Source organism: Anolis sagrei, chromosome 2 (genome assembly GCF_037176765.1).
Source record: "Anolis sagrei isolate rAnoSag1 chromosome 2, rAnoSag1.mat, whole genome shotgun sequence".
NCBI lineage: Eukaryota > Metazoa > Chordata > Lepidosauria > Squamata > Dactyloidae > Anolis > Anolis sagrei.
Genome location: NC_090022.1, coordinates 135,853,866 through 135,880,091, shown reverse-complemented (window position 1 = coordinate 135,880,091; position 26,226 = coordinate 135,853,866). Strand labels below are relative to the sequence as shown.

The 26,226-nt window shown below is 39.8% G+C and overlaps 1 protein-coding gene across 1 annotated transcript in view; it reads left to right on the top strand.

Moving 5' to 3' along the window:
• The window catches only part of MAP2K6 (mitogen-activated protein kinase kinase 6), a 95,420-nt gene that overhangs the window by 21,009 nt on the left and 48,185 nt on the right, over positions 1 to 26,226 (top strand). The gene's annotated exons all lie outside the window — the stretch shown is intronic.

Here is a 26,226-nt window from a genome sequence, read left to right as displayed (position 1 = left end):
AATCATTGGCAATTGCTTCCTTAAAATGGAGATATTAGAGCCATAGCAAACCTGGATTCTGCAAGCTACAGCTCTAAATGGTTGGTGCCATGATAAGCCAGTTTTCTTCAGAACCCGAGTTTATCAAGACATTGGAGTATGGTTTGTTTTCTCCGTTTCTTTCTTGAAGTTGAGTTTCAGATGGTCTTTAAACTTGAAATGCACACCTAGAGTGTATCAACACCAGGCCTGCACAACACATGGCATGAGTGCAGGATGTGGCCCACAAAGGGCTTCCTTGCAGCCCACAGGCGGAGCTGGGCTTCCCCTTCTCTAGTTGGCCTTTTGCTTGCCTTCTTGACCAGGAAGGCAAGCAGGTAAAGGGCCAACTGAAGGAAAAGCCAAGGCCAGTGAAGGGGAGAGGCATTCCCTTTTCTGGTCAACCTCCTTTTTCCAGCCTCATGCTATTCCCAGGGGGATGGTGCAAGGCTGGCAAAGAGGCAGGGCTTCCCCTTCGCTGCTCACTGTGGGCCACTTCACCTCCCTCCCTCCTCCTCTTTCTTCCTGATCAAGTAGGCCGGGAGAGAGGGCTCACGGATTTTTTTTAATACAGTACTCACTTATCCAACCTTCGCTCATCCAGCGTTCTGTATTATCCAACGCAGTCTGCCTTCTGTCCGGATTCACAGCTGTTTCAATGCATTGCAATGTTTTGGTGTTAAATTTGCAAATACAGTAATTACTACATAACGTTACCGTGTATTGAATTGCATTTTCTGACATTTTGTTGTAAAACATGATGTTTTGGTGCTTAATTTGTAAAATCACAATGTAATTTGACATTTAATAGGCTTTTCTTTAATCCCTTTTCTTTAATCCCTCCTTATTATCTAACATTTTCACTTATCCAACGTTCTGCCGGCCAATTTATGTTGTATAAGTGAGACTCTACTGTATTGGACCTTTACAAGGGCCAAGTTGTGCAGTCCTGATCTACACTGTATAATTAATACAGTTTGAAACCACTGTGTAATCAGTTCTGTGTAATCTTTATCAGAGGAGGTTAAAGGCCTTGTACAGCTACAGCTCATGATTCCACAGCATTGAGCCATTTCAGTTAATGTGGTGTCAACTTGCATTAATCTTACAGTGCAAGTGCTCCCCTGAAGCTAGTTGTTAGTCCCATTGAACCCATAGTTGTCAAGTAATCCCACTGATGTTATTTGGGAGTTGCAGATGTGTTTAGATCACAGAATTGTACTACAACATGTCATTATACATTAGTGTGTTGGCTACACTGTGTAGGTGTGTCACATGAACATAATGAGTCTATGTGAAATAAGCAAGAGATACATTGTGTCCCCATAAACTCCATTTTTATAATTCATGTATATGTCCATATTGCTTATAAGAGGTTGGTTTAACCTCCAGTTTGCTAATAAAAGTGGGTTACTATGTTGTGAATTGATGCATGTCGGTGTGTCACCAGCCTGAAATGTTTGGAAAGCTCTGTGCTAGAAGAACATACATCTGATTTCATCCTGACATCTCAAGGGATCTTCAAGGCTGATATTTTGACAAACAGAGAGGGAATGCCAATCAGAAGATTTGAAAGCTCTGTTTAGCACAACCTGTTCAGCAGCTCTCCAGTTCTGTTTTGTCACTTACAGAGTGTATGGGAATATCAGTTGCAACTTACTTTCAAAGTCGGTTTCTCTGCTTGCACACAGCAGAGCGAAATTGCTGACAATGTTTTGTTGTCCTTTCAGTTTTTTTGTAATGGTTCAAAGGGCATCCAGTAGGGGAGGAAGAACTTCCCTTGGAGCCTACTGACCTGAGAGGTTTGGTCACAAGAATGAGAAAACAAAGCAACAGCTAAACTAAATAAAAAGCTCTCCAAGAAAGCCAAGGGGGTTCAAAGCCTCTCACAAGCAGATTTTTATTTGCCGCTTGGAATTCCTGTGGTTTTCCTAGTTTGAGATAAGCTGCAAGGGAAAGACAGTGCAGGGGGCTGAGAAGGTAGCATACTCTCTGGACTCTGGCGGAAGGGAAATGCAAGTGTGATTTATGCCCCGCAGGGGAGGACTAACAGTATTCCCCAGCTAACCGGCCACTGTTGTTTTTTGTTTTGGTTTTGGTTGAACAGATAATGTCAGACAGAGGTTATGAGGGCTTGTGAAATTCTCCTCAGGCCAAAGACAAGATTCAGTCTCGTCTAAAATGGAATATAGTGTATGAATGTGTGAAAGGGAAAGAGATTGAGAAAGAAAAACGTCACGATTGGAAACAACATTGGCCTGTGAATGAACTTGCCAATGAATTCTAGTGTGTCTCACATGAATGGTTTGTCCATGGTTGGACCTTGTAGATTGTGACTACCATTTACTATAGAAGTAAGTAGTTATTTTTTGCACATCAGAGTTTCAGTCTTCTTTCATCCAATTCTTTAAGATGATGAGAAGTTTTTCATATTTTTATATATATATATTTTATTTCAGTGTTTTTTAAAAATAAACAACAACATAAAAACCCATAATTAGGAGAATCCAATAATTTTTTAATTATAAAACAGGTGTCCTTTGTACAGAAAAGACTGTAGTTTTGTCAAAAGGATTGTTTTTTCCTCTAATGATTTTTTTTGTAAAGACCTCTTCCAATGGGCTGGCTCAATAAAATAAGACATTTTTCTCACTGAGGATTGTAAAATGTAAGTCTTTTTTAACATAAATTCCCTGCTATTTATTTGCTGTTAGGACACCCATAATAGCTGCTTCATTATAAGAACTGGCTTGGAGTTTAGAAACTGAGTTGAATGTGGAACTAATGTAGCACTTACCTATGTGTAACATGTTCCCAGGAATGTCAGTCTTCGGTTCCTCCAGCATATTTCATTGACAAACAGCTGTTACCATCAAAAAATGCTTCCTGATTTTTAGATGTTCCTATTCTAGGTCCTCCAGAATGATTCTGTGATATCCTTTAGCTAGACCGGGATCCTCAAACTTTTAAAGATGAGGGCCAGTTCACAGTCCCTCAGACTTTTGGGCGGCTGGACTATAGTTTGAAAAAACATGAGTTCATCTGCGCATTGCACGTATCTTATTTGTACAAAAAATGAAAGAACAATAAAATATTTAAAATGAAGAACAGTTTTAACTAACATAAACTTACCAGTATTTCAGTGGGAAGTGTGGGCCTGTTGTTGGCTGATGAGATAGTAAAGAATTAGGATCGTTTTGTTGTGTCCCTTGTTGTTGCCCTAAATCTGAAATGACTGGATTTCAGACTTAAGACAACCCTAAGTCTAAAGTTTAGGGCAGAGGTAAATTATCTTGTAAGGCCGCATCGGCCTGCGGGCCTTAGTTTGGGGATCCATGAACTAGAAGCTAGGATATTAGTATTTTCAGTGAGAAAAATAGTTTTTCAGATTTCCGAAAATTTTATTACACAAAAGGATCCTAGAGCTGATCCCTTGCATAATATGTGGACTTACTATATATAAGTACCACCTTTCTTCTTGCACAGGACTTTTTTTTTTTTTGTTCTATCTTTTGGCTTAGCAGTTGTTCAGGTTTTTTTAACAATAACGGTAGAGATCTATTACTAATTACTTTCCATATGTTTTACCTAATACTTATTTGTGTGGAAGCTGGTATTTCTTGCAGCTTTACCAAGTGTTCTCCCTTTTATCCCTGCCTAATGTATGAGTTCATCTGTTTATATTTAGGAGACTGCTTTACCACTCCTTTAAAATGGCTTTTATTATTTGGAAACTGCCTAGACAAGATAAGGATTTCTGATTACTGGTAACTGATTTAATCTACAGCGTCATGTTACCAAGTGATATCTGACAGTGAACATATCCAGAACCTGCAGAATAAGCAGTACTGTTGTTCCAATAGGCAGCATGCATCCTTCAAGATCTTGTGTAAATAATTAAGTGCCAATAGCTTCATGTCTTCTGAATGCCCACAGTTTTATTGTAATGTATGGTGTGCATAAGCCAAAGGAGGAAGAGGGAAGCTTTGTAAGTGGCCCACTAGCTGGCAAACAGGTAATCTGAAGCAGGGTAAGTTCATGGTTAAGCTTTCGTCTGAGAGTGAGGAGCAAACAGAAGGGGGTCAGAGTTGCAGTTATTTGAGTTTTAAGGCTGATCTTTCCTCTCTCAGCCAGTTAACCCAATATCCCTTGCTTTCACTTTTCAAAATTAACACTACTTTGCATTCTCTCCACTCCTTCTGTACCTGCCAGAAGTGACAAAGGAGCCAAGTAAACACAGATATTAAACCGATGCATCAAATGGGATGAAATACATGAGATAGACAGTAACCTGCCTTTGCTGCGCTATATGTAGTGGGAAGAATCCAGAAAGGCAAAGATCTGGGCTGCAATAACACAGAAAAAAATGTTTCCCTATGGGTGATCTGTTGCAGCTTGAGGATTAGCTTGGAAACATGCAAAACTATAGAGATGGTAGATAGGCCTTGCTGAATGTCTTGACTAAAATAGCCAGCACTGTGTAGACTTTCTTGGGCAATGTGAAACTCGGACTGAGATTTGATGTGATGTCATCAACCTGTGATGTCCTTGGGCTGTAGCTAAGCTGCTGTTTGACAGAACCAGCTTCTTGTCTGGACAGAGTATGGGTGTAATTATTCACTAATTTTCTTCTTGGCGGAAGTAGTTGGTAAATTTGAAAGCTGTTTTCTTGTTTCAACAAAGCCTCCAAACATTGCACATTTTCAGAGCCAGCTTGGTGATGCGGCTTGAGTGTTGAACTCCCAACTCTGGAGACAAGGGTTCAAATTCCCACTGGGTGACCTTGGGCAGGTCACAGTTTTTCAGCCTCAGAAGAAGGCAATGATAAACATTCTTAACAAATCTTGACAAGAAAACCCTGTGATAGGATCACCTTAGGGTCAACATAGTTGAAAATGACTTGAAGACACATAATAACATCCGTTCAAGACTTCTTTTGGGCAAAATTTCAGTAAGCATTTTTACAACAATTTTTGCAAATAGTTTTGAATATTCTTCACATTCCTAGAGCACCCCCCCCCCAACATCTCTCAATTCCCTGTGATGGTTCTAGGAGTGAAAACACTGACTGCAACTCCCAGCTGCAGTCAGTGTAACCAGTGGTGGAAAAAAAAAAAAGCTAAGCATTGCAATCCAACAACCTGTGGAAGCCAGACCTTTTCCATCCTTAGACTAGAGGAACATTCACTTCATGGATCAATGTTTGGGATAATAAATACTACTGCAGGATGGGTGATATGTTCCCTGCTCTTCAAAACAGCTCCCTATGTCTTAAATCAGGGTTGTTCCTGATTAAAGTCTGGAAACATTATCTTCAAGAAGACGTCTCTGTGCCACGTCTGTGATTGGCAGCTCATTCCTGGCACAGCATGATTAGCAGTGATGCTCTTTCGCTTTACAGGTTGGTGAATGAGCTGTCTGTTTGCAATCCTTTCCTTGGCCATTATGCTGTTTTCCCCATTTTATTCCATGATTACCATGGGATGGACAGGACCAGGCTTGTAGTGTGTCTGCTCAGAGAACTTTTCTTGATGCTGGAGACACTTTTTATCAGAACAATCAGTCTTGTTTGTGTAGTCCCACGTGGCCAGAACATTGCAGCAATTTAAAATGTGGGGTTATAGAGAGAGTGTTGTCTCCCCCATCCCAGATTTTTGTTTTGATGTTAGGATGAAGAGTCTAATGTCACATGACCTCTTTCTGAGTATGTGGAATGCATGTCTACTCTAGTCAAGATCAGGGGACTTCTAAATTTAGCTTACATAATTAATCCAGTGCAATTCAATTATATACAGGTTAAATATTCCTTATCTGAAATGCTTGGGGCCAGAAATGTTTTGGATTTGAATTTTGGAATACCTATATTGACATATACATACATAATGAAATATCATGGAGGTGAGTCCCAAGTCTAAAAAGAAACATGAAACTTTCATGTTTCATATCCATCTTGTAGCTTGGTTGTAATGTTTTAAATAATTTTGTGCATAAAATAAATTTTGTGTAGATGGAACCATCAAAAATCAAAGTACCATTATCTCAGCCCCCATCTACACTGCCATGTAATATAATTTGAAACTGCATTATAATATATGGTTAGTGTTCAATTCTGTTCAATGCAGTTAAGCTGCATTATATGAGTCTGTACTATAAACTGCATTATATGGCAGTGTTCTGCCCCCACGCTATCTTAACTACTTGGAAGGTGAACTGGCTGCGCAGGGAACAGATCAGAGACTATATAGTTAAATCAAACAGGAATTTATTAACTGAAAAGAATTTTAGACTTTTTTTTACTCCTGAGTCTCACTACAAAGTCTTTATGAGGAGCGGCGAAGTCTTTGAGAGGTAGACACTGGCTCTTGAATCTTTATTTCTTCTTATTGTCTCTTTCTTGTTTGGTGTTCAGCTATCTCTAAGATGGTCTCAATATTTAACTCTGACTACACTTGAATGTAGCTCCAACTGCAGTTGAATATAGCTCCGATGGGACGTGCTATTTTTAGACCTTCTGGCTTTCCTCTCTTTTTTACCTTCCAGTCACAAAATGAACCAAAAACCAGGCAGTGTGGATGGGATCTGTGGGTTCTATTTCCAATGCAGTGCAAATGATTTTCAGATAGTTTTTTTTCTAGGTTAGCTCAGGTACTTCTTCAAGGAAAAAAAACCCACTTCTTGTATGTATATATATAATTTATAAAGTCAGTTTGAATTTTTGATAGTTCAAATTTTGTATTTAAATCTATTTAGATTTTTTTAATGACATGCTCATTCTGTATTTTTTTTTTTACCAAAGATAACATGTGAAGCAGCTGTTTCACAATATAAGATATGAAAGGCAATCATCCTGTCTTCTCTTCATGGATTTTATTTTTTGCCTTTTCTCCCAAGATTGGAATGCGTATTATAAATCAGGCGTTCTTCAAAATCTTCTTCTGAACTGCTTTTAATAAGTAGTTTTTTGATGGGTGAGAGAAAAGCAAGTTCTATTGTAAGTGTGAAAAAGTGCAATCTGGTGAATCTTTTGTTATCTCAGTACATAGGTGAATTGTTGATCAAAACTCATAATGGAAGACAACAGTCACATGTACGAAAAACCTCAATGATCCCAGATTTTTTTTTCTTTTTGACTTCAATTTATCATTTCATCTATAAACAGTTTTAATGGCCCAGTCTTGACTATCATGGCAGGAAATGGGTCACGTTCAGAAATGGCATTGTTTTTTCTTCCCGCGAGGAGTGCTAAGGTATGAAGAATAATATCATCTGAATGTGAAATGTGTAAATAGCTGGAATCACATATAAGCCTTTTCCTTTTAAGTACATCCCATAGGGATAGAAGGTTAGAAATGTTAACCAGCATCTTTATAATGAAACTGGGCAAGGAAAGAAATGATGTGGGTAATTGAAGATCATCCTGTTAGAGAAAGGATGAGGGGATGACCTTTTCTCGAATACTGTAAAATCTATTCATATTTTTGGAGTCCCTCTTCAAATATGTGAATAGCTGAAATAGGAAGCTTGTGATTGCACCCTAGTATTTTCGTTTGTACCAATCCCAGCTGCTCATTGCTTCAGCTTTGTTGTGTTGAGTATCAAGATCTATAGGCCAGTTCTGTCTGCATTCACTAAAATTCAAGGGAATTGAACCCTGGTCTCCTGAGATGTAGTTCAGTGCTCAAACCACAACTCCATGCTGATTCTCAAAGGGCTTTGAGAGGCTGTTTCAAGAGTTCAAAAAAAATTATCCTCTACAAAGTGAGGGCAGTGAAACTGACATTCTCTTCTGTCTCCATGTTTAGAAGGGCAAAGAGGCTTTTTTTTTTTTTTAGCTGAATGAGCTTTGTTTGTTAATTTTGGACTATACTTTTCTAGGTTCTCATCTTATATTCTTTCAAATTCTTCTCTTCACTTAGTGCAGGGGTCCTCAAACTTTTTAAACAGAGAGCCAGGTCACAGTCCCTCAAACCGTTGGAGGATTGGATTATAATTTGACAAAAACACGAATGAATTCCTATGCACACTGCACATATCTTTTTTTGTAGTGCAAAAAACACTTTAAAACAATATAATAATTAAAATTAAGAACAATTTTAACAAATATAAACTTATTAGTATTTCAATGGGAAGTGTGGGCCTGGTTTTGGCTGATGAGATAGTGCTTTCAAGTCATTTCAGATTTAAGTTGACCCTGAGCAAGGGCTGGGTAAATGACTTTGGAGGGCCGTATCCAGCCCCCGGGCCTTAGTTTGGGGACTCTTGACTTACCGTATACACTCATGTATAAGTCTAGAAAATTTAATTTAAAAAATCTGCCTCAGGCTTAGTCCATCCTTGAGAACAGAAAAGAAGCATAGTCTTTCTGCCATGGCACCACTTCTGATTTTTTTGAATGTCTGGACAGGAAAATGGTGATGGTGGTGGCCAGTAGTGGTTGGTCCCTGATATGACAGTGGTGCTTTTCCTTCTTTAGAATGACTTATCAATGTGTTCTATCAAAATTCACAATTTTGGTCCCAAAACCTTGTTCTGAACTTAAAAATGAGGTCCACTTACAATGTAGGGCTTAGTAAGATCATAAAAACATTTTCACTTGCATGATACTGTTTGAGATAGTAGGAGCACCATGTGATCAGGGAATGTACAGTACATGGAAGGAACGCTTCTGCTTAAAGGGGAAAAGTTACTGCTTTGTGGACATCACCTTGGCTGATCCTTTGTACAAATGAAACTATGTAGGGCCTTTAAAATGCTTTGAATGTAAAGCTTTGTTCAAAGACCATATGGGGTCTTCAGGAATTTTTATTGTAGTGATCCACCCAGAGTCCTGGCTAGCTGAAATAAACATGCATTTTTATTTTCCCCCTTCAAGTAAGGCTTGGCGTGTTTTCTAAGAAGGTACCATAACAACCCAACTTATTCAACTTGTATCCAGAACACATCATGTGATGTGTGGGGCTTGATGAATGCAAGGCTGGGGTAAAAAATGCAGGAAGAAACATTAACAACCTTAGATATGCAGATTATACCACTTTGATGGCCGAAAGTAAGGAGGAGCTGAGGAGCCTTCTAATCAAGGTGAAAGAAGAAAGCGCAAAAGCTGGGTTGCAGCTAAACATAAAAAAAACCCAAGATTATGGCAACAAGAATTATTTGATAACTGGCAAATAGAGGCAGAAAATGTGGAGGCAGTGACAGACTTTGTATTTCTAGGTGCAAAGATTACTGCAGATGCAGACTGCGGCCAGGAAATAAGAAGATGCTTACTTCTTGGGAGGAGATCAATGACTAACCTCGATAAAATAGTGAAGAGATGGGAGAGCTGGACCATAAGGAAGGCTGAGCGAATGAAGATAGATGCTTTTGAACTGTGGTGTTGGAGGAAAGTTCTGAGAGTGCCTTGGACTGCGAGAAGATCCAACCAGTCCATACTTCAGGAAATAAAGCCCAACTGCTCATTGGAGGGAAGGATACTAGAGTCCAAGATGAAGTACTTTGGCCACATCATGAGAAGAAAGGAAAGCTTAGAGAAGACAATGATGCTGGGGAAAATGGAAGGAAAAAGGAAGAGGTGCTGACCAAGGGCAAGATGGATGGATGGCATCCTTGAAGGGACTGGATTGACCTTGAAGGAGCTGGGGGTGGTGATGGCCGACAGGGAGCTCTGGCGTGGGCTGGTCCATGAGGTCACGAAGAGTCGGAAACAACTTAACGAATGAACAACAACCATAACAACAATATATGTGGTGACATTTTTTTTAAAAAAACCCACACTTCTGAACTAGATACTTAGTACTGTTCCTTAAAACACCTATATAGAATTATAGCATTGGAAGAGAGCATATGGGCCGTCCAGTCCAACCCCCTGCCATGCAGGAACACCCAGTTCAAACCATCACCGACAGATGGCCATCCAGTCTCTGCTTAAAAATCTCCAGCGAAAGAGAGTCCATCACCCTGCGAAGCAGCATATTTCACTGCTAAAGAGCTCTTACTGTTAGGAAGTTCTTCCTAATGTTTAAGCGGAATCTTTTTTTGTACAATTTGAATCCATTGCTCTGTATCTTACTTAGAGCAGTAGAAAACATGCTTACCTCTCCTCCTTTCAAATATTTAAATATGGCAGTGATGTTCCTGCTCAATTTTCTCTTCTCCAGGTTCAACCTACACGGCTCCTTCAGCCACTCCTCCCAGGGCTTGGTTACCAAACCTTTTATCATTTTGGTCACCGTCCTTTGGACACATTCCAGCTTGTCAGTATTCTTCTTGAATTGTTGAATTGTAGTGCTCAGAACTGGACACAGTGTTTCAGATGAGGTCTAACCGAAGCAGAATATAGTATACTACTCATAATATTGTCTGCTAAGACAAGTGCACATAAGTAAAATGTTGCCGCTGTTGTTATATGCCTTCTACTTGAATCCAGTTTACGGTTACCCTGTCATTGGGTTTTCTTGACCAAATCTATCCAGAGGAAATTCATTTTAGTAGCCAGCAACAAATATTGTAAGACAGAATTTGTAGAAAGAGAAATTCTTCCCGTTTCTGTAATTTCAGCTGTTGTTTATTTGAAATTTCTATTTTTAATATTTCCAAATCAGCACCAGCTTTTTCTGGTCACATATCTTTTATGCTACATGCTAGATACTATTTTCCCCCGAGGAAGGATAACGGTGCATTGGAATGTTTTTGTTACCTGATTAAATATGTCTGGATCATCTTCCGATGTGGGAAACATCAGATGTTTGTTCCCAGTGTATGTATTAACCCAAGAGTTAGTGTAGCATCTGTAAGTGAGATTTGGCTGAGTCAGGAAATCAAGTGGAATTACCATGAGGCTTTCTGAAGAGGAGAAGAAAACACATGCCAGGTTTTGTGCTATTTTGTGATAGCCGGTTCCTTTTGGGACTGAATGATTAATAGAGTTAAGTCATCTCTGCAGGATTTCCTGGCTTGCATTGAAAGGGTGAAGCGTTTCTATAGCTAACTCATGTTTGCAGGTTTTTGAAAGACAGTTGGCTGTTGGAACCCGACTGCAACATGTGTTAGAGTGAGATTAGTCTGAATATCAGGAAGTTGTAATTGTGGCTCACAGTCTAGGTGGGGGAGAACAATCCACTGACCTACATTTGGTGGCATTTATATACCTTGGCATCTCTTAAAACAGAATTAACATAAAATTGTAATAAAATACATGAATGAAAATATTGTATACAAATCAAATTTAAGCAGGTTAAAATAGAATGTGAAAGCATTTTTGAATTGTTTTAAATTCATTTTTTAAATTAAATAATTAAAAACATACAGTGTGGAAAAGAATACAAACGAACAAGCATTTTACAAAAACCTAACCTCACCACCTAGGCCTGAACAAGCATTTTATTTTTTTATTTTTTTTTAAAAAGTTGATTATCCATTATCTGGAATTCCAAAATCCACAATGTTCCAAAATCCAAAATTGTGATATAATGGTACCTTTGGTATTCTGATGGTTCAATGTACACACATTGTTTTATTTACAAAACTATTTAAAGTATTGTATAAAACGCCTTTCAGCCTATATTTATAAGCTATACGTGAAATATATATTGCATGTTTAGACTTGGGTATCATCTCCAAGATCATCTCAATATATAGCATATCTAAATACAGGCATTACAAAAACAAAAAGCCCAAAAGAACCTGAAATGACAAACACTTCTCATCACACACATTTTGGATATTGGATGCTCAATCTGTAGTTTAATTACATTTTGATGTTGCCTTCATATTGCACTAATTTTAATTTCTCAGTGCTTTGAGTGGCAGTTTTAGAAGAATGTGGGGAATGAATTAAGTTGTTGATGATGTCTTCATAGGGCATCTTTTGTTGTTAGCCTTGATTTTTCAATTTTACACAAGTCAGACAAATTCGTAAGAAATAAAAAAAAACTTCGAATGGAGAAACAGCTGTTTTGTGCACGGAAATTAGAAGAATCTTGCTAAGTGATGACTGAGATCAGTTTCCAATGTAGGATTGGAAAGTTGCTACTGTCAGCAGTCTTTTCACCTACTGATCTAGATGGAGAAAGGATGCTGGCCATGGTGTTTCACAGGATTCTGGCTGGTCTAGCAGCTTAATTCTGTTGGTTGTTCGTCCAACACACCCTTTGTCAAATCAGTGGTCTGAAAGCAGGCATATAGGAAGCTATTAAACAGTATAGAAGCTGCCTTACACTATGTCATAGCATTGTGCATCATGCTGACTAATAGCCAATCTCTAAGAATTCAGATAAGAATTGTTTATAATTTATATCCTTTCTCCTGGACTGGATGGCCCATGAGGTCTCTTCCAACTCTATGATTCTATGAATGGGACACATAACTGAACTACAGTGCACAAATAAAAGAAGTTAAGTAGACTACAATATTAAAAGATTAATATTTTCACACAATATAAAACCATTTACAAACATGATAATAACAACAAATATGCAGCATAATTCCTTCCACATCTTAATTCCTCCCACATTCGGCACTTCCAAGCCATTGAATGCTAATCAAGGTGATCAGCTGAAACATTCACACCTAGCCCCAGCAGACAAAAGTCCTTTGTCTCACCCTGGTCATTCCACAGATATATAAACCCATTTTTCCTACTTCCAACAGACCTCACTACCTCTGAGGATGCTTGCCATAGATGCAGGCGAAACGTCAGGAGAAAAATTGCCTCCAGAACATGGCCATATAGCTCGGAAAAACCTACAACAACCCAGTGATTCCGGCCATGAAAGCCTTCGACAATACATTCTGTATAAGTTTTATCTTGTAGTACTATCTCTTCTTTTATTTTGTATTTCCTCATCAAAGGGTTTTCAAGGTTAAAAAAAAATTAACATGGGTTTACACTGACACTATAGACAGTTCTACATAGAATGCAAGGTGGAATCAGGGAGCACAACATCGGTTCCAACCTCCAGCCAATCCCCTGAACTATTTTGGTGGTGGGAGGTCATTCGCAGTACCCAGTCATGTCAAAACCAGTCCAGCACTGGTGGGCAGGGGTCCAAATGTGTTTCTCCTGCCTTGTGGCCGCCAGCTACAAGGATCTTCTCACTTTTTATAGGCTTCTTTGTTTGTCACATGGCACAGAACCAGGAAGAGAAGCTGATGAAAATGAGGTAGGTGCTTGCTTCATCCTTGTAGTTGGCAGCCACAGGGTGAGAGAGGGCAGGAGAGGAGAGCCATCCCCTGTTCCTGGGACATCTAAGCATGGGGAGTGCAAGATGGCAGTTGAGCCATGTACCACTAATTCCAGATAGGGAATCACACATGCAGACACCCACTGTGATTTTTTCACCTGGGATGCAGCTACATTAAGTGGATTATATTGTAGTAAGTATAGGAAATATCTATAGAGGCCATATTTTATGAGGAGTTGATAAATGAAATTGCAGGTGCCAGTCCTGTCGATATGGTGATGGTAGTGTACAAATACAGGTGCTTGTAGCTCCATTGTTGAAGATCTACAAATGAGCCTGTAGAAAAATCTCTGCACCCTTCCCAATTCATCCAGTGCATTTCAACTCGCACTAGGCACAACCCAATAGTTTTATTTTTGTGATTTCTCCCAAGCATTCTTCCCCTCCAAGCTGCACTTTGTAGAAAATAGTCACAAAAGTATTCTGTGAACTGTGGAACATTGCCTCAGGCAGCTCTTTGCTCTGATACGCTAGATACTCCTGTCTTTGCAGACAGTACCAAATGTACTGGAATGCTTTATGACATCATAATTTATTGTATATTTTTTCAGTTTGAGCACCCCCTTTAAAGTATAGCTCTCTGTTAGAAATTTTGCATAAAGCCAATGATAGCTACGCAGGCTTTCAGTTCTGTTTGGTTCATTGAAGCAACGAACGTGACAGAATGAGGGGAAAAGGGTACATTTAATTTGCCTTCAGAGTATATTCTGGCTTCAGTGTTTCCTGAGGAGGAATTTGTGAAGTAGAGATTGACTGTTTGGATTCTGGAGTTAAAAGAAAAGAGAAATTCATACTGCCCAACCTTGAAGCTAAGTATTCAGTTCTAAAATATGAAACATTGACTAAAATTAGAAAAGTTACTTAAATTCCGATGAATGTAAATATGTAATACAATACACTTGCCATTTAGTATTACATAAGTTTATTTTGAAGCCCAAGTCAGAGCCACTACCTTTCTTTCAACTCCACCCAAAATTAATATGGATTGTGCAACTCATCCCAGGGTATTGATAGAAGAGACATAATTTCTAAGTTTTTTTCCAAAATAGTTCCTATGACCTGTTTACTTCTTCTACCCCAGGGGTCCTCAAACTAAGGCCTGGGGGCCAGATACGCCCCTCGAAGGTCATTTACCCGGCCCTCACTCAGGGTCAACCTTAGTCTGAAACCACTTGAAAGCACGCAACAACAACAACAATCCTATCGTGAGCCAAAAGAAAGCCCACACTTCCCATTGAAATACTAATAAGTTTATATTTGTTAAAATTATTCTTCATTTTAATTATTACATTGTTTTAGGTGTTTTTGCACTACAAAAAAGATATGTGCAGTGTGCATTGGAATTCATTCATGTTTTTTTCAAATTATAATCCGGCCCTCCAACAGTTTGAGGGACTGTGACCTGGCCCTCTGTTTAAAAAGTTTGAGGACCCATGTTCTATCCCATTCTCTCTTTACTATGCATTTCTGCACATTTGGTATCTTTCTCCCCGGTTGCAATGGAAATCTCATTGTGTTGCCAGTGGTGACCATATTTATCAATGTAGTTTGGGGAAAGATATAAAGAGTTGTACCAGTTTTTGTGCTTTACATTGATTAGCCAGATGAGCTGAAGATGTGTTCCTAGCAGTCCCCTGCCTGAAGATACACGTTCCTTAAAGAAAATGGAACAAAGTGGGGAAGTGATTACTAGTATAAATGCATGCTTCCTCCAACTTCATTGTAGAAACAGCTTTATTCTGATGATACTCTGAACTTTTGAACATGGCAGTACCATTGAGAAAGAGTCACGCCTTCTGTCTTCTGCAAAAAAGTCTAGATTGTAGTCCAAATTTGTTCTTAACTCATGTCCTCTTAAGATCTGAGAGACTTCAAATGCAAGGGTTTTTATGCAGGGTGGATGTCATTTAAGGATTGGGGAAAACATAATTTCTCATTGGAAGTGATGGGCATCTGGAAATAACCATAGCCTTTTGCAGTAGTATCCTCATTCAAGTGAAGTGCTTCAGATTTTGTGCAAGAGTTGGGTTTTTTACAGACCCTCAGGTTTGAGATGCCTTCCTTGATAGATATATCTAGACTGAAAAAGCAGCATGCTGTGTGAAATCAAAGTTATATGTTGGCATACGAAGACTATATCATATTAATACCAGCAGGCTTGCATTGATCTCAACCATCTGGTGATGAGATGTATAAATATGCCAGTTTCTGGTCCGTACTCTCTGTCAAGAGTTTAGTTGAAATGGTACTGAGTCCTTGAAAAATTACATAAAGAGGAAAAATTGAAAGCTTTGAAGTACAGTAGGTTTCTGCCAGGTTCCTCTGAGAGATAAATGGCTGTTTTGCTTCCCAGTTTATTTCTCTCTCCCTGTGTGTATCTGAAGATTTAGCCAGGAAAAAAACCTCAGTGAATACTGTTTAGTCTCAAGGTGGTAAATGTTTGCAACAGTGAGCTGAAGGAACGCCAGAGGTTCTTGTAGACTTGGCTGGTGTGAACTCAAGGACTTCACAGCATCAGATCATCTAGACTTGCATCCTATTGAAACAGTGGCTAGTCAAATTATTTTGTAAAACACATGGATTATTAGGAAAACAATCCCCCTCTTTCTCTCTCTCCCACTCCCCTGTATTGGTATGTAGTGATAGTTACCATTGAAGATTGGGGCCCATTTTGCTGTTGTAGTAAAGGTAAAGGTTTTCCCTGACACTGGGTTAAACTGCCGAGCTGCTGAACTTGCTGACCAAAAGGTTGGTGGATCAAATCTGGGCAGTGGGGTGAGCTCTCACTGTTAACTCCAACTTCTGCCAATCTAGCAGTTTGAAAACATACAAATATGAGTAGATTAATAGATAATGCATTGATGGGATTGTAACGACACCCCATGCAGTCATGCTGGCCACATGACCTTGGAGGTGTCTACGGACAACACCAGCTCTTCAGCTTAGAAATGGAAATGAGCACCACCCCCAGAGGACACAACTAGAATTTTTGCTGTTGTAGATATTAGTTATTAATAGATCTGTTTTTTTATTTATTATACCTCTATGCTTTTCAAAAAGAATGATTCTGAATGTGATTTGCAGTATATGTTGAAAATCATGTCTGAAAACCCAAATTCGGAAATGTTCCAAAATCTGAACTGGTGGAAATGGGTAGTTGGCAGGCTCCCCAGAGATTGTCTGTATAGTAAGTAATGTGTATGTGAGTTTTTAAAATGTTTTTATTGCAAAGATATCCATCTACTCCATTGAAATAAACTTACCATATTCCGGTGTATAAGACGACTGGGCGTATAAGACAACCCCCACATTTTCCAGTTAAAATATAGAGTTTGGGATATACTCACCATACAAGACTACCCCTCTTCTGTAGGGGCTCTTGGGCTTAGAAATGGAGATGAGCACCAGCGCCCAGAGTTGGACATGATTGGACTTAATGTCAGGGGAAAACATTTACCTTACCTAGGGTGAGCCCAGGGCCAAGTCCAATGTCCTTTCCCCAACAGCAACAGCAATAATAGAACCCTAGAGTTGGACGGGACTCCAATGGCCAGCCAGTCTAACCCTAATTCTGCCAGGCAGAAACACACATCGGGATGATAGGTGGCCATCCTGCTTTGCTTAATAACCCTAATAATTGAATCCTAGAGTTGGAAGGGACCCTAATGGCCATCCAATCTGACTCCAATTCTGCCAGGGAGGAATCCAAGCCCTCCCAACAGGTGGCCATCCAGTTTTGCTGGATGATGATGATGATGATGATGATGATGATGGGACCCTTGAGTTGGAAGGGTCAAACTGTATTATATGACTCTACAGCAGTTCCAAAACGTGTTAAAGACACTGTAGATCTTACCTGAGGCCCCAATTTTATTGCCATATAAAATTCAGATTATCTGCTTTGAACTGGATTATATAGCAGTGTAAACTGATATAATCCAGTTCAAATCAGATAATTTGGATTATTTGATGTGATAATCTGGATTTTATGGCAGTGTAGAAGGGGTCTGACTCTCATTTAAGGCCAGAAACCATCTCCACTACATTTAGTCTTGAGAAATATTTTCCCCATTTGTTCAGAATCTGGTGACAGCAAGTTTCATTTGCTCTTGGCTTTTGTTGTTTTGTTCTTTGGGTTTTTGGCTCATTTCCCAGGAAAGTAATATCCAAGGCCTGGTATTAATTAGAAAAGAGCTCAAGTTTTCTCTAAAGACTTCCCCCATCCTATCATTCATAACTTTTAAATCTCTAGCATATTCCCCTGTCTGCCTCAGTCAAACATTTTCTTTAAACTTTCAAGTCCTCGTTGCTTTAGTTTTCCTTTGTGGTGAAGATGTTCCAACACCTTGAGTGCCATTATATATTTTTCTTTTTTTTTTTCCATTAGTGGCGGTGGTATTGAAGTGAGGCAACAAGATCCAAATATATCTCCTGTATTTCTCAAAAACAAGGATGAATAAATGTCAGTGTGGCTACTTTTCGGGTTTTTCAGGTGCTTGACAGTCACACTTTTTGTGGATCTCAATGTTCTTTTGATTAATTTGTATTTCAGTGTCAGTTCTTCCCTCACATCCATTTCTATCACTTTATTTATTTTTATATTTCAGGTACCTTAATACCGGTATTTTCACTTCTACAATTTAATATTTAGAGCCCAGTGTAGTGTAGTACAGTATTTTGAGCATTGGACTACGACTCTGGAGATGAGGATTTGAATCTCCACTTGGTTATCAAAACACATTGGATGATATTGGGCAAACCATGTACTTTCAGAAGCATAGGAGGATAAAGGCAATTTAAAAACAAACCTTGGGTAAGGGGGAACACCTTAGGGTCATCATGTGTTGGAAATGACTTGAAGGCACAAAACTGAATGTGGTTCATTAAAATTTGGTTTCTAAAACCAATTCAGTGGTATCATTTGCTGTTGAAAGCTGGCTCTAATTAATACTTAGTTTAATTTTTAACAACATACTTGCACTTAAAAATTGGCCTCTGTGTGTTCCAGCAGCAACTGAATTTTATGTTACAGCGGTCTGTGGAATAGGAGGACCATAGAGAACTAGGGGACTCCTATCAAGTTTGTCTTCCAGGAAGTTTAGCAGAAAAGGGTGTAGCTTAGAACAGTTGATACAGAGAACATAAAGAGAAGGAAACAGGGAAAAAAGTTCAAGAAGTAAAAATTATCAATCTTTCCATTCCCCTGAAGGTGTCTTTGTTTCCAGAATAGCAAATAAAGTGATTGGATAATCTGTTTGATTTGTCTTTCCTTTTGCCCTTGATCTTCTTGGTGCCAGAATTTGGCATTAATTCCCAGTTTTGATTTTGATGTTACCACCCCCTCCCTTTTGGGCCCAGAACAAACTGGGAAAACCTGGTGACAAAGTGTATTCTAGCTCCTGGACTGTTAACTATTGAGGGGCCCTGAAGCTAAGGCTTGTGGACTGAATCTGGCCCACCAAGATCTTTTTCTCGGCCCCCGCCTCTACCTGCACATTGCACATAGTGCACAGCTGGAGCATGTAAGCGGCATCAGCAGCTGCATGTGTGTGGCGGCAGTGGGGCAGGTGCATGGTGGCTGTGGTGGCACTGGGTGTGTGGTGAGGGCAGGTGAGTCTGAGCAATGGTGCATGTGTGGTACAGTCGACACATGTACACACACATCATGCATGCACACGTACCCACACACAATTAAAGTCTCTCCCCCCCTCCCCCCCGCCACAGTCTGAGAGACCAACCTTCTACTTAAAGGATCCCTAAAGTATTGTATTGTAAGCGGAATTTCATGCAACAAAGTAATGTTTCGCACAAAGTAAAATTTCCTCATCTGCAAAACGATTTGCAGGTGGGGTGTTGTGTGGTTTCTGGGCTGTACGGCCGTGTTCTGGCAGCATTTTCCCTGACATTTCACCTGCATCTATGGCAGGCATCTTCAGAATTTGCAACTGGTATGTTTTTTTGTCTAGTTGCTTTGTCAGTAACAGTTGGACTAAGAGTCTTACTGTTGCAGTCTTGAGCTGAATTCATTTGGCTGATTAGGTTGGCTTGCTTTGTGATAGAGAAGGGGTGAGTGGAGAACAAGGTTTGTTGTTCTTCATGCAGAGAAAGCGGTACTGAGCCAATACCCACCCATTGTGGAGGTCATTGGGTTTACTCAGAAGCTTGTATGCAGGCATCAAGACAAGTTAACTAGAGTTGTGAGGGGATTTCTTTGTGCTGCTGGATTGATTTTGCAGACCAAAACATGGCAGATCTGCTTATTAGGTAATATCCTGTGGATGCCTCCTCACAATAATAAGAAAAAAAAACCAACCTGATACTCCTTCCCCACAATGTGTTTTCCCTTCTAAAGTGACCCATATGTGTGCTTCTGGGCAGGATATATTTGACCTGGTGCCCTCCCATCATTTCCTTGATTATGCTGGATGGTAAAGTTGGGCATCTTATTAAAATATTCTCAGATAGAAATCTCAGGTTTTTTATAAGTTTTTTATAAGTTATATATTTTTTTCCTTCTTGAATACCAAGTGCACATTTCCAGAGAAGGATACATGTTTAGTTTTGGTTCTTTTCCAAGAATTTTGTTGCATCTGAATATATACATACTATTGATTACATGGAGCCCCTGGTGGTGCAATAGGTTAAACCTCTGAACTGCTGAACTTGCTAACCAAAAGGTCGGCTGTTTGAATCTGGGGAGTGGGATGAGCTCCCACTTTTAGCCTTAGCTTCTGCCAACCTAGCACTTCGAAAACATGCAAATGTGAGTAGAACAATAGGTATCGCTTCGGTGGGAAGGTAGCAGTGCTCCATGCAGTCATGCCAGCCACATGACCTTGAAGGTGTCTACGGACAATGTCGGCTCTTTGACTTAAAAAAAGGAGATGAGCACCACCCTCCAGAGTCGGACATGACTAGACTTAATGTCAAGGGGAAAGCTTTGTCTTTTTTATTAATTACACACCAGATTTCATTTAAAATAAAAAGAGATTAAACCTTCCTGCAGCAAATAAGGAATTAATACACACAGGTACTTTTTTTTTATTCCTCATATGCATGTCTCATATTTTATTTCATCCAAGGCTTGCATCTGATATCTCAGTTGAAATGAATTTGGTGGCCTTGGCAGGTGAAAGGAATCTGTGTAAGCAGTGAAGCTTGTGTGCTGATGAGACCTTATCTGAAACCAGGCTATTCCTACAGAGCAAAGTGACCTATCTAGGTCAGCATCCAGATAACAAAGAGCATTGATTGATAGAGGGAGAACCTTGTGTCTCATTGTTGTATCAAAACATTCTAATGTATTGGCTCTGGCATGGAGGGCAGGGACATTATTTAGGTTTTGCTTTCAACAGTAAAATATCTTGGCCTATCCTGAAGGAACGAGGCAGAGATGTGAGGGAAGAAAATAGAATACCTGGGGAATTATTGTGGAATGTTTTATTTTATTGCAATTAATAAAATATTCTGGATGAGGTCATTATCAAGCAACGTCAAGCAAACCCTTGTGACTGCTTTCCACCTGGAAATGTATATTCTCATTGTGAAAGACCCTGCAGATCCAAAATAGGTCTCTACAGTAATTTACGAACCCACCACCAAGACTCTACCTTTGGAAGAAACTCATACTTGGCCATGAGTGATTGCCTATGATGATCATCAGTTCATGTGTATATGGTTTCAAGTCACTCATTCATAGCCCCATGAATTTCATGGGATTTTCTTAGGAAATGAATGCCCAGAAGTTATTTTGCCAGGTAACTTACGTTTCCTTTTTGTTGATCTCACACCCAATGGGAGACCGACAATGGAATACAGTACATATAGACCTCTGTCTATAAATTCACAGCTGTCAGACACACTTTCTTGGATGTCACCTGGTTCAGGGAAGAGAAAGGGAGTGGGAGGGAGTGTGCCTGAGTGTGCACAAGCAGTAGCTGCGTTGGCTACTGTTTCTCCTTCTCCATTAGTGCCACTCCAGCCAAAGTGAGGTCTAGAGCGGGAAATAAAGCAGTAGTGGCTTCTGGCAATTGTTTCCAGCCTTGATCCAAAGAAGAGTCACACACCAATAAACAACTCCCTTCCTGTCCCCGTCCCCCCATTTTCACCAGTGGATCCCCTTTTCTACCAAGTCTTCTCCGGATGGAAATCTAGTAAGCTAGCAGTGATCAGGCGGTCAGCTGCCTACTTTCACCATTGAGGAGGCTGCTGTGGTGGCTCTCCTAATGCATTTGGCTGGACATAAATGTGAGAACGTATGAAATCATGGGAGGCATGGATTCTTGCCACACATCTCTTCAGTCTTCCAAATACTGTTCAAGTATACTTGTAGCTCCTAAAGGTTTCGGATTTGGGCGCATTCCTTATTGCAAAATTTTGGATGAGGAATATTCAGACTACACTAACAAGAGCTGTTTCCAGGATCAGATGGAATCTGATGATGTTTGAGTATTTAGGCTGGGATCATAGGTTTACTCACACCAATTTTTTTCCAAAGGCTGTGCAGAGGAAAGTGTACAAAAGCTGCCAGCATTGCAATTTTACACCCACTGTCTATTCCCCTCTCAAGTTAGATATTTTTCCCCTGTGCTTTCTGCATTTCCAGAGTTTTATATTGCTACTTATTTTGTTATGTCCCATCCTTTTTTCATCATACTTTTATAATCTAGGAACTTCGTGCATGAAAAATTGACAGAAACTTATCTTTTTGTGGCCACTTAACGTAGATTTCCTTGCATTCCATTCCTTCTTGTTCCTGTTGCAGTGAATGACGAGTCGTGTGTGCATTTTCTTTTCTCATTGAGAACTTCTTTTTCCTTATATACTTTATCCAATTTTCCTTGGCCACCTATAGTTCTCAGGGAAGAGATCTGTTTTCATAGAGTAGCACCATCGTTTTTCCCAGTAAGACATATTGCAGTAGCTGGAAGCTAAAGATTATATATGGCAGAAACATTTAAACACACATACATAGAATATTCATTAATTAAGCAATAGAAGCCTAAGGCAACACTGGATTTTCCATAATTTCAAACTTATTTATAAACCATAAAGCTAATACCTTTGAAAAGATATTGCAGGAATCCCCCTTTCCAGTTTTTCCCCAGTGTTGTTCAAAATAAAATCACAGTGATGATGATCTAAGGATGCATACATGCGACATGTGTCTAATCTCTTTCCTGCACATATTGTCCCTGACCTCTGGTTGTCCCTAAAGGTGGAGGCCTGGAAAAAATGCAACAAACAGAAAATTGGGGAAATTGGGTGGAGAAAAAAAATTCCATCCCATCGCTAATCATCTTTGCAGAAGCAGGAAAGGAAAATTGTGTGGAATTTTCATGTTTCCCTCATTATAGACATTTATTCATTTCTAAACAATATTTGTATTATTGATACTGTAAAATCACATAGAAAGTAAGCTACATATAATAATGAAACATAAAGAGTTCTCTACTAATTACAATTACATGACTACTGTGTTAAAGAACAATCTACATTAAGTTCTTGTAGGTTTTTTCGGGCTATAGGGCCATGTTCTAGAGGCATTTCTCCTGATGTTTCGCCTGCATCTATGGCAAGCATAGATGCAGGCGAAACATCAGGAGAAATGCCTCTAGAACATGGCCCTATAGCCCGAAAAAACCTACAAGAACCTAGTGATTCCAGCCATGAAAGCCTTCGACAAATCTACATTAACTTAATAAGTTAGTTCCCATTTGCCAGCTTGCAGTTATAAGATATCTATTCAAATGAGGCCCTTGTGCCAGTTAATTTATGAGGCTACTTCCTTGGGCCTTGAAGGAGGTCAACCCAGTAGATGTACACTCCCGGTTTTGTGGCACACTCCCATAGACTATCAACTCTATCATTGTGTCTTGAATCATTCCAAAACAGAACACCTGTTGTAGCACACGAGCAAACTATCATAGTGTTTTTGGGAGGCAGGACGATTCTCTGTGCTTAAGCACATGGTAAATCCTCTGAGAAGGTCCTGCTCTCCGTCCCACCATTGTCACAGGCACGATTGGTGGGGATGAGAGAGAGTGCCTTCTTGGTGATCCCCCCCCCCCCCCCGGCAATGAAACTCCCTTCCTGCTGAGATTAGATCAGTCCGCTCCCTCCTGTCCTTCAGAAGGATGGTAAAAACTTGGCTGTGGGACCAAGCTTGGTCCCAGAGCCAAGTTTTTGGGGCAGTGCAATGAAGCAGCGATAGTATACCTTACCAAGGTGATTCGATTTCATGCAGATGATTGGGACAGTTTTAAACAGTGTATTTGATTGATGAGATAAATGTTTATGTATGCATATAATGAATTCATGTATCGGCATTGAATGTTTGCCGTTTGTATGTTGTGCTCCGCCCTGAGTCCCCTTCGGGGTGAGAAAGGCGGAATATCAATGTTTTAGATAGATAGACAGACAGACAGACAGACAGATAATAAATCCAACACTGTATCCATTATTTGCTCATTTTGAGGGCAGAGATTGAGTTAAGAAAATGATACATGTGATGGCCATGTTATGAGGACCATCTTGAAGACATTTAAAGTTCGTGGAATCCTTTCCAGAAGCCCTGACATGATAATTGATTCAGATCTTTATGTTGTTTCTCTACACCATGACCACCAACATTACATACGACGCCGGATTAGGAGAGATTGGCCTGCCAAATGATAATGTATGATTTGAACTGAGATTGGAACATTGAAAGCAATACGTCCTGGTCTTCTCTTTCTTCTCCTCTTGTGGAACAGTACTGTGTCACATATCAAAAATTGGGTGCTAATATATCACCAAGGAGCATATGAATGAGCTGCATTTTGAGACAGGTGAACAAATGAAGTAGGCAGACCATGAAGTAGGCAGACCATGAACTCTAGATGCCTTTCAGCACAAATATTTTCATGCTTTGTGCAGATCTGTTTTAGTAGTTGCAATTTGTATGTGTAGCCTCAAGGTGGACCGTCTGTTGTGAGCACAGTATATTTTTCCAAACAGCCAAAGCACATTTTTTCATGCACATAAAACACAACTGAGGGACTTGTTTTCATTGTGATTGCTGTGCTAAATGAGGTTGCATAAGACTCGTGCTTTATTGTTATTCTACTGCAATAATGTGAGTCAATTTTTTTGTAAATTTCACTCTTACTCCATGAAAGGTATGTTAGTTTTTTAATTTAGTTTGATAGTTATTTCTGTGTCACTTACCAGTCAGTTCAAGGCAATTTAGACACATTTTATAAAAGAAATAAAACATTTATTTGTCTAGTTGTATTCATTTTCTCTGCTTTGTAAGATGTCACCCTCTCTTTTGCAGTAGCTAGCAGGTGTAGCCAGTCTCCCACCCCCCTTAATTGAGGTTGTTGGGAGTTGACACTCAAAAAGCAACATGCACTGTGATATTAAAATGTTCAGAGTTAGGACAGAGATGTCCAGAACAACTGGTTCCCATAGAAAAGCAATCTTGATTAGAAAACTGGCTCTGGTATTTATTTTGGTTTAATTATTTATGTATTTATTTGTGACATGTATTCCAAATAGACCCTCATCTGCACATGTTCTAAAAGTTTCCCCTTCATATCTTGTAAATATAGAAACATTTTTAAAATCTTGTAAAACTTTAAAAAAATATTTTAAAGTTAAAGCGGTCATACCAGGAAGCCAGATCGCTGTGCTATATTGTATAGACTACTGAGACGTGCTAATTGGTGTCCATATCAATTAGAGGAACCTGAGGAATCAACTGAATATTAACAGAGAAACTTGAATTCTGTGCAGTGCTCACCGTCTAGTGCTCACCGTCCATGGATAATTCACACAAGCTCTGTCTTCCAAGATATGACCTGTGTTTAGTGAGAAGTACAGGAAATCCTCAAGTTATGAACAAGATAGCTTCTGTAGGTTTGTTCTTCAGTTAAATTTGATTGTAAGTCAGAACAGGTACATTTTAAAGTGTAACTCCAGCCAAAACTATTTATCTTTTAGCTTTGGATGACATAGGGAAGGGTTAATACTCCTGTAATGGTGTTTGTTTTGCAGTTCGTGCAAAAAATTTCCCCTCACTTTCTGTCCCTGTGATAATTGGATTTTGAAAAAAATGACTTACTGTGGAAACAAGGATTTATTTATTTATTATTTATTTATTTACCTCGCTTATATACCGCAATTCTCAGCCCAAGGGCGACTCATTGCGGTGTACAACATGAAAAAACAAGTGCAAATTACAAAACATAGTGCAAAATAATCCACAATTCATTATTATCAGAAAAACATCTTATCAAAAACATCAACATTACTATAAAATTTCTACTACATTCCGAATCGTCTCATCGTCAACCCACAATCCGATATCATTTCCGTTGTTCCATTCCTATGGTCAAATTACCAGTCATTGCACTTCTTGGTCCAATGCCTTCTTAAATAGCCAGGTCTTTAACTTCCTGCGGAATATCAACAGGGAGGGGGCTAGCCTGATGTCCACGGGAAGGGTGTTCCACAGCTGAGGAGCCACCACCGAGAAGGCCCTATCTCTCGTCCCCGCCAGCCGTGCCTGTGACGCAGGCGGGATTGAGAGCAGGGCCTCCCCGGAAGATCTCAAAGTCCTCGTGGGCTCATAGGCCGAGAGGCGGTCAGTTAGGTATCTTGGGCCGGAACCGTTTAGGGCTTTATAGGCCAATGCCAGCACCTTGAATTGAGCCCGGTAGCAGATCGGCAGCCAGTGGAGCTGGTACAGCAGGGGAGTTGTATGCTCCCTGCGTCCCACTCCTGTTAGTATCATGGCTGCCGCACGTTGGACCAGTTGGAGCTTCCGGGCCGTCTTCAAAGGCAACCCCACGTAGAGAGCGTTGCAGTAGTCTAAGCGGGATGTAACCAGAGCGTGGACTACCATGGCCAAGTCAGACTTCCCAAGGTACAGGCACAGCTGGCGCACGAGCCTAAGCTGTGCAAATGCTCCCCTGGTCACCTC